At 42.1% G+C, this 9,871-nt stretch overlaps 1 pseudogene; it reads left to right on the top strand.

Annotated features, from left to right (window-relative positions):
- The first annotated feature begins 736 nt into the window (after positions 1-736).
- On the top strand, positions 737-1,170 carry LOC108490927 (annotated as a pseudogene).
- Positions 1,171-9,871: the final 8,701 nt, after the last annotated feature.

The raw sequence follows: 9,871 nt of genomic DNA, 5'->3' as shown, positions 1-9,871 counted from the left end.
TAGGTTGCTTCCATCTCTTAGCTATTGTGAAGAGAGCAGCAACAAACGTGCATGTACAAGTGTCTGTGCAATAGGATGAGTTCTTTGGTATATGCCAAGGAGTGGTATAACTGGGTCAAATGGTAGGTTCATTTGTAGTTTTTTAAGAGTTCTCCACACTGCTTTCCATAGGGGCTGAACCAGTTTGCAACCCCACCAGCAGTGGATGAGTGTTCCCCTTTCCCCACATCCCCTCCAACATTTGGTATCATTTGATTTCTTGATCTTAGCCAGTCTGACTGGGGTAAGGTTAAACCTTAAAGTGGATTTAATTTGCATTTCCCTGATTATTAGTGATGTTGAACACCTTTTAAGATGTTTCATAGCCATGTTTATTTCTTCTTTTGAAAACGTTCTGTTCAGCTCCTTAGCCCATCTTTCAATTGGGTTGCTTCTTGTTTGAGGTGAGGGCGGGGCCAGGACCAGAAGTGGTGCTCCTGGAGCCCAAGAAAGGGACTGAGTTGCTCTGGGTAAGAAGGGTCAGGAAGCAGTATTGGTTCCCCAGGTGTCTGGGGCCCCAAGACTAGGAATGGCGCAGGGCTCAAACTAGGAGTATAGAACGGCGAGGGGGGGGCGGTGATGGAGGGTACTTCTCATTTTTATATAAATGTCTCCCTGAGCTCTACCCAGAGACTCCCTACCCATGCCAGGTGAAGAATCCCTACTAAGATTAAGAGCTGGGACTTTCCAACTCGGGCCCGGCAGGATGGCTTCCACAAAGAAGGATGGCAAGAAAAAGAAAGGCCGTTCCACCATCAACGAGGTGGTGACCTGGGAATATTCCATCAACATTCACAAGTGCATCCATGGAGTGGGCTTTAAGAAACGGCACTCAAAGAAATCCGGAAATTAGCCATGAAGGAGATGGGAACTCCAGATGTGCGCATTGATACCAGGCTCCACAAAGCTGTCTGGGCCAAAGGAATGAGGAATGTTCCACATCATATCCACGTTCGTTTGTCCAGAAAACGTAATGAGGATGAGGAGTCACCAAACAAGCTGTACACCTTGGTAGCCTGTGTCCCTATCACCGTGTTCAGAACTCTACAGTCAATGTGGATGAGAGCTAACTCTGCCTGTCTGGCTGGCAGACTATCTAAATGTCTTGTTATGTCTTCTTTGCAAAAATAGGGGTTAATAAATATTTGGCAAGTTTTAAGTAGTCAGAGTAAAATTCTTGGACCTGTACATGCTTTGAGTTAGTGCTCAATAAATACCTATTATTGCTATAATTGTTATTATTGTTGGATTTTCTACATTCCAGGCTGATCTTTGCTCTAAAGAGCATAGTATATTTGTAGAGTGAGACTTTTCAGAAGAGAAACTACATACAAGGCCTTTTGATCATGGTGTATCCACCTTGCTAGGCTGGTGTGGCGTCCATGGAGCGGGGGTTGTTGTGAGGCAGGAAGGGGCAGCAGAGGAATTCCCACCAGCTGAGTGGTTGTCCAAAGACACAATTTTGGAAAGACACACACTGCTTAGATCTTAAGTGCAGCATCCATTTCAAGTGTGAAATTTAAAATACTGTGCTTATATGTACTCATGCCTTTGGGGCTGCGGTTTTACACATTGCCGGGGCTGTCACAGTGGTGATTCCAGGTGAGGAGTGCACAGCAAACCTTTTACACATTATGCTCCACAAAGAACCACTGAGTCCATATAATCCACGCCCTTGTCCTTCACATTGGAAGCCATTATTTCAATTAAAATTTCTTTATAAATAATTCTGCAGTTTTTAAACTAAAATATTTTTGTCCCACTGTCATAATTTTGATAGACTGGGTTGAGCTCAACTAGATATTGTAGTGCTGAGCACAGTGTTATGTCCAGAAGGTGCTCAATAGATGGTTCTGGAAGATGGCAGAGATTCCTTCCTGGTCTGCTTAGATGTCAGCAAAGGACTAGTTTCTGGAACATACTGGAGAAAATAAAGCCCACTGAAGCAGGCTAACAGAAGGCCCTTGGACAGGGTCTCTTGGCCTCCAAACCTGGCTGAACTATTTGAAGCTTCTGCTGGTGAACAAATCTGAGCACCTTTCCTCAGCTCTCTGTTCACTCTTTTAAAAGCTGCTGGCTTTAGTAGCAGTGGCTGAGATGCTGCCCTCAGCCTGGTGAGGGGTCAGTGTGTAGACATCCATCACTTTGTGCGGCTCATATAGTTCCGCACTCCACTTTGCCCTGGAAACTTCACAATAAAACAAGTGCTTACCTACCATAAATACTATTTTGCCCACAAAGACAGCAAAGCTAATGGGAAGGAAGGAGTTGAGATTTGGAAGGTGAAATGTCTGAATCCCAATAATCAGAGCTTCAGACCTGAGTTCAGGTGCTGTGATTTATTGAAGGAACATGCTTAGGAGAGGGGAGTGTGGGACACCATGCAGGGCAGAGAAGAGAGCTGCAAGGACACATCATTCTGTTGGAGTTGAACTCTAGCATATCCCACAGGCGCTCTGGAGCAGGAACAGCATCAAGCAGTTGGCCCACTTATGTCTCCTTGTGCCAGTAATGGGCTTCAGGCTACTGGAGGTACAAGATGGAATGGGATAGGTGAGGCCATTCCATTAGTGCTGGAGCAAAGCTCTAGAGAAGAGGTAGCAATGTGGCATTGTCATAGAATTGTCACTGCAGCTAGGAGAAGGCATATGTGCTGGGAATGGAGTTACAGACAGGGTCCCCATTTGACAGGCTCTCCCTAGTCCCAGCCTAACTGGAAGTCACTATGTGGACCAGGCTGGCCTCAATCTCACAGAGATCTGTCTATCTCTGCCTCCTGAGGGCTGGAATTAAAGCAGTGTGCCACCAGGCTCAGCCAAAACAGAATTTTTAAACACTGCTGGGGTGCTCATTTAGATGAGCTAATACACTTACCGCTTCCCATTCCTTATTTCTGTCTTTCTTTATGTATAGTACAGACATGGAGAAGTGGATATGGTATTGACAATACCAGTTAGAGATCTTCAGTTGTAAGTAATAGAAACTAGTAGTGTATGACTTATTAAATGAGTCATTCACTTGAGTAACATAAGAGAACTCACAGAGTAGTCTAGATTCTGTAAATGATACTACTAGGAAACAATACTGTAAAACAGCAACACTAGTGGCTGGAGAGGTGGCTTAGCAGTTAAGGGCACTGACTGCTTGTGGAGAGGACCTGGGTTCGGTTCCCAGCACCCACATGGTGGCTAACAACTGTCTGCAACTCCAGTTTCAGGGGGTCCAAAACCCTTTTCTGGCCTGTATGGACAATAGGCACACAGGTGGTACATACTCACACATGCAGGCAAAACACTGTACATGTAAAATTTTTTTAATCATTTTTTAAAAGTTTTTTCTTAAAAAAAAAAAACAGAGCAATACTAAGTATCTAAGCAACAAGAATAACCCAAATGCCTGGCATAGGCGCGATCAATGGAACACATGGGGTTTGGAGGATTGTTGTACTTTTTTTCTTTCTTTAGTGTTTTAGAGTCTTACTTTCCTACACCAATTATATCTATGTGCTGCACTACACAGGTTCTGAAAATATGTTTCAGAACTTTCTATTATCTAGACTTTGCTAAGATAAGGCTGTGTAGCAAACACCCCCAAATCTCAGTGACTTTCAAAAGCAAACCTTTATTTCTCATTCATGGATAGTTTGGCCAAGTTAAAATATTCATATGGGCCACTTGTCTCTCCTTCCAGGCTGAAAGAAGATTGCTGTGTGGGACATACAGTTCTCACCTCAGAGGCCAGGAATGCTAGACAGCAAGCTGCCTGACCATGCAAACTCGTTTTGAATGGGAAGAATGTCATGTCTACTTCTGTTCCATTGACCAAAGCAAGCACAGAAAAAGCCCCACATCAATGGGGAGGAAAGGTGTACTGTGCATGGAAGGCACAGGGAAGATAGGGTTTTGCAGGACAATGATACAAGATAACACAGATCTCCTTGGGGTGAGTGAGCTCAGGGCCCTGGCTCCCAAGCAGGCTTCAGCCACAGCAGTTACTTTGATCTGCTTTTCTATTTCCTATTTCCAGGTTGAGTAATGCTTGAAATACGTGACCCATTGCTTCACTCATTCCAGGTCTCTTGTTTTGCCGGTGAACAACCAGGGCTCAAAGGGCACGTGAGGACTTGATGGTTCATGTCTGAGCCAGGACTGGAGATGGAGACTTTGTGATCACAGAGCTGGAGTTGTAATCCTAGCTCTACCATTTCCAGTCACAGAAACCCTGGACAAATCCAGCATCCTCTCATCAGAGGCAAGAGACTGTCAGTGTCCTAAATCTCTCCAGGTGCTAACCACAGTGAAGGATGAAATAGCCATGCCTTCCATCTGGGGTGATTATGCTCAGACTGGGGAAGGCACTCAGTACTGCCATGTAAAATGTTGCTGGTTTTTGCTGATGTTTAATCCACACCCCCATGCCTTTACCTCACACCTCTTCCCCATGTTGTAATACAACACAATCATCATACCTTCCCAGTCACAGGGATTCTGTAAGTGACTACAAATTAATACCTATTGTTTCATGATTCTACACAGCTTTGGGGGAAGACATGACTTCAGGGATGAGTTCCCAGAAATTTTGAAGTCTTTAAAACTTAGGAGAAAGTCCAGTGCTATCTGTAAAAGTTCATTTACAGAAATTGGCCCAGACCAAGTACCTCGTTGGATAAAAACAAAAAAGAGTCCTTAGGGCCAGTCAGAATCATTAGGGTCATTGGCTCTGGCTTCAAATAAGCAGAATAAACAAACGCCATTCCAATAGGAACTGGTTCTGCCATCCTCTTTTAAGCTTTCCAAATTCAAGTTACAATGTTTGGACATTTCTGAAGTTTCCTTCTAATGCATTTCCTTTTATTGTGCACTCCAGATGGCCAATGCATAGTACAAAGACAAGCCCAGTTTAAACTCTGACTTCGTTTGTTTAGCCCTTTTCTGATATCATGTGTTCGTGCTATAGGAAGAAAGGTGTGGCTGTTGCATTGTTCTGTAAAAATCCAGCTGTGTTCTCCCATATTGCTACTTTAAACGCCGTATATCGTGGTTTCTGATGATGCTGAGATTGACAATAAGGGTAACCAGTGTCTATATACACACATTCCTCTCCACCCAACACTCTTGATAACTCCACCCAGAAATTCAACAACCTGGTGGCCAAAGAGGATGCTCTGAGTCATAATGAAAGAGTCATGGAGAACACGCTGATTTAGAATTCGTAAGCTCAGACACATTTTCCTTTCCTTTACACAACTCTCTCCTTGTTTCTGCTTTTCTAAATCAAGGAATGTTGATTAAATCATGCAATTATGAAAGATTTTTCTGCCCCACACACTTCATGGTGTAAATAAGAGGGATGTGAAGACCTTGCACATTTTCCCAGTGCAGCCTGGACACAGCAGCCCTAGACTGGACAACACAGTGAAGTCATCCAAGAGCGTCTTGTAGCTGAATGTAATGAATATTTTTACAGAGTTAAGGAAAAGCCACCACCAACGAAATCAAATGAAATATTTCAGCTACCAGAAGAGTAAAATATAGCCCTCACAATGTAACCCTGAGAGCTCCGATAGCCCTGAATGAAAGACCCCTCAGCTTACACATTAAATGCCTGATCAAGAAGAGCTTTGCAACTTCAACCTTGGCCGTTGCATTCCGGCTGGCTGTCCACACGTTTTCCCTGAAAGCTTCTTGTCCTCTTCTCTCCAGACATGGTTCATAATTTCTCACTTAGGTGTATTGTTCTTGTCATTTGTAAGTGAGAATCAGGAATCAGCTCTCATGATATGCCTTGAAAGTTTACAATCAAGAAAACATGGATGCAACTTGTCAGTGACTGGTTCTGAAGAATGGGGATGCTGGCTTCGCTGCTTCTTTTCAGCATAGCCCAATCGCTCCCTTTCCTCATAGCTGTGAGTGAAGGAATAGACTTGCATTACTATGGCTGCACTAAGTCCCATCTCCCTATGACCATAGTTCATTGGACTGGCACAGTCATTTAAGGCACAAGATCAATTAACATTAGGTGGGGTTTTTTGTTTTGTTTTGTTTTGTTTTATCATTCCAGTGCGTGGTTGAAGAAGACTAGAAGTTAAAAATTGCTTGGTGGTGATTCCTACACCTGAGGCTAGGTAGCCTCAAGGGCAAGCAGATAATTACTCCTTATAGATAGCACAGCACATAGGATGAAGAGTGGTTACAAGCTGAACTAATGAAATGGAACACACACACATACACACACACACGAAAAATCATTTGCTTCTTGTGTCTCTGGAGAAACACATGGGGATAAACATATATAGAGAGGAATGACAGCAGTTTTCTTTTTTTCAATTCTTTTTAAAAATATTTTATTATTTTAATTTTATGTTTATGAGTGTATTGCCTGCATGTATGTAAGTGTACTTATGTTGTACAATGCCCATGGAGGTCAGAAGAGGGTGTCAGATCCCCAGCAACTGGAGTTATGGATGGTTATTAGTTGCCATGTGGGAGCTGGGAACCAAACTTGGGTTCTCTGCTAGAGCAGCCAGTGCTCTTAGGCACCGAGCCATGTCTCCAGCCCCTCTTTTGCTTACTGCCCAATGGAAGCCTCCCATTCTTACTAAATTCTACGACCTACTTTGTCACTATACATTCATTCAATACTTATTTTTGCTTACTTGTATGGATTTTAGTTCCTCATTCAAAGTACATTATTCCTAACTAGGTGCTTTGAAAAACAAAATCCAAGCTTGACTGCATCTACTCATTATTTATAGATACCTGAAAATTGGAAGTAGATTAACCATGTTGAGAGCACTAAAAAAATCTCTGCAGGGCTCACACATGACAGTGTTCACGTCTAAAAATGGTTTGTTTTACATCATTCTCTTTGTGATATAAAGGATGCTAAATTTTTTACTCAGATGAGTCCAAATTCTAATATTGGCTCTAGTCTTTTAATAACTATGTCAATTTTTAAAAGCTCTGTAACCTTACCCTGCCTGAATTTAGAATTCTTTTTATGTCTATTATGGAAATTTAGAAGTACTTAGATGTTGAGAAAACAGTACCTTGAAAGCGTAGGTAGGCCTTAGTCAGCCTCATCGCTTGTCAATACAAATTCAGTCAAATCATGACCACACCCAGGGTAACCCCAAAATGAAGGACTTTCAACAACACAACTGAGTACTCTGCCAACGAGTCAAAAGTGTGATGAACAGGAAGGCTGGTGAGACTGTCACAGACCAGGGAATGAGACGTCACCAGCAAATTCAGGGTGGGACCCTCACTTGCTTCTGGGTAAAGGCATGAGTTGAGGAGTTGAGGTGGGTGAAATTAGAGTCGGATCTCTGGTTCAGGGATGACACAGGATGCTACATTTGGAGAAACTAAGCAATATGTACTCAGTGCTAAAAAAAAAAAAAAAAAAAGCATATATTTTGTTTTTGTTTTGTTTTGTTTTTTGTAATTCTAAAGGAATGCAAAGTTTTAAAGTCCAGGGAACATTCGGCCATTCTTCTTTGTTCTTCTTTCCCTCCACCTATCCCTTTTTATGTGTGTATTTTCAAGCAAATGAAGACAAGACATAATTTCGCCATTTGATCTCTAAAGATAAAGACTCTGTAACATGATTGTAATAACATGAGGATACCTAACAAAATTTACAACAATTCTTAATACCTAATTTACCAAATGTCTTCCACAATGTTGATTATAGGTTTTATTCAACCGAATCAGATTTCCCGCAAGGTTCTGACACTGCGGCTCCCAGTGTCCCTAAGCGTCACGTGTGCGTGTTTCTGCCTCTCCGCCTTTCTTCGCGGCAGTTATTTGTGAAGAAATTGGGTCATTTTTTTCTGCAGTTTCCCATTTTGCTTCGGATGGTTGTAAGCGCGTGGTTTGGGTTTATTGTATAGCGACAATAGCACTCACCTAACAAAACATTTGAAGGCCAAGAGGAGAAAACATGAAAAATAGCCCAGGGTTTAAGAAATGTTCTTCTCCATGCCCTGGGACTTCATGAAGACTCACGATTCCGAAGAGCCACCATGTGTTTAGCATGAAGTTATCATTAGATTTATTCTCAGATTGCACTCATGAGGATTTACAGACGATATATATATATATTAAAAAAAAAAAACCTGGCTCTAGAGAAAGACCAGTAAGAAAAAATTCTATCCCACCTCTAAAAATGACACAGTGACGTTGAACTCAATGTGGACTGGACACAGGGCCCCCTCTGCAAGCCTGCTAGAAGTACGGAGTCCGTAAGACTCACCCTAGACCTGCTGAACCACAATATGCCATTTTTAAAGATTTATTTACTTATTTATTTATTTGTGTGTGTGTGTGTGTGTGTGTGTGTGTGTGTGTGTGAGCGCGCGCACGTGTGGAGGTCAGAGGACAACCTGCATTTACCCTCTAAGGCATCTCACGGTCCTCACTATATACATTTTAACAGCATTCTAAAACTACTTGTGTGTGCATTACAGATTGAGAGGCAGTGTCCTAAGAGCCCTGAAAGGCTGTTCCAGTGTATAAGCTGGCAGTTCCCTTTTTTTACATTTAGAGAACAGGTTCTGTTCTTGGCTCAAAATGTGGTAAAGTTAGAAAGTTTTTTCCCTCTGCCCTCAGCTCATATCTTCCTCTAAATTCCACAAAGAAGCTGGCTGACTAGCTAGCTGTCCTTCAGAGTAGAAGACAGCAGGAAGGAGCCCTTCATTCCCTGTTTCTCTCCGGAGCTTCCTCTGGGCAGGGTTCAGAAAGAGAAGGGTTTTCTTAGGATCTGCAGGCAGCGTTTGGGCAAAGGAACCATGAACTCCCACATTCCTCGTGTACATATTCAGGGAAGTCCTTCAAAGATCTTTGAGAATTGTTTCATTTCTCTAGTAAGTTCTGTTCCCATCAGAGCATGTGACCTCACTTTGGAATGGAGATGTCCTTGGTTCACTTTGAAGAGGTGTCTCCACCAGGAAAATTTTCAGATGACCTCGGAGTCCTGGCATTGAGCATGGGATAGTCTGACCCCACAACAGCAGTTTCCTCCCAGGAAAGGGATGTTGTATTTTACGTACACTGAGCTCAATGGTATATATTCCTGCTTTGGAGAAATTTTGATTTTGTTTAAATGTAGACTCTTGTGAAATGAGTCATAAATGAGGAACTTTGTTATTAACCTCCAGCTCCAGAGTAGAACTGATAGAGAGAATCTGGGTATTATAACTATTAAAAAAATAACCTTATACTTTCACAGACTACATGAACAAATCTGAATATTTTAATGTAAGCCCCACATATCATATTTTTTCATTTATAATTAAGCATTTATTTTTTAACATATGCTAAGTATTTTTCAGAACCGAAGCAAGTTTCACACTAAAACAATCGCAGCAGTCCTTAATACCGGCTTGTGTTCAGTTTCTCCCGTTTTCTCACTTTCTTCTTTTACAGTTGGTTCATGAGGCAGGATCCAAGGTCCACCTGCTGTGCCTGGTTAATGTGTCTCTTAAGTCTCTTATTATGTAATAGTCCCTATTCATTTTTATGTTATCTATGAGTTGAACGAATAGGGCCATTCACCCTACAGGATTTCCTCAATTCTAGACAGGGCTGATGGTTTCCTTATGATAGCTTGTACTCTACTCCCTGTGTATTCCTTGTCAGAAGTTAGTCAGATATATGATTTTAACTTGATATCTGGTAAGATTTTAGTGCTTGGGGCTATTACTAACCAAATATTTGTTATCTCTTATCCACTTAACAACAAAATCAGTAAGTTGAAATCCTAACACAATGTGGTGGTATCAAGAGATGGGGCCTTCAGGAGGTGTTGAGGTCATGAGGTAGAGCCCTCA

The sequence above is a fragment of the Nannospalax galili genome, unplaced genomic scaffold (assembly GCF_000622305.1).
Source record: "Nannospalax galili isolate Female #2095 unplaced genomic scaffold, S.galili_v1.0 scaffold1477, whole genome shotgun sequence".
Taxonomy (NCBI): domain Eukaryota; kingdom Metazoa; phylum Chordata; class Mammalia; order Rodentia; family Spalacidae; genus Nannospalax; species Nannospalax galili.
This window is presented reverse-complemented; position numbering and strand designations above follow the sequence as displayed.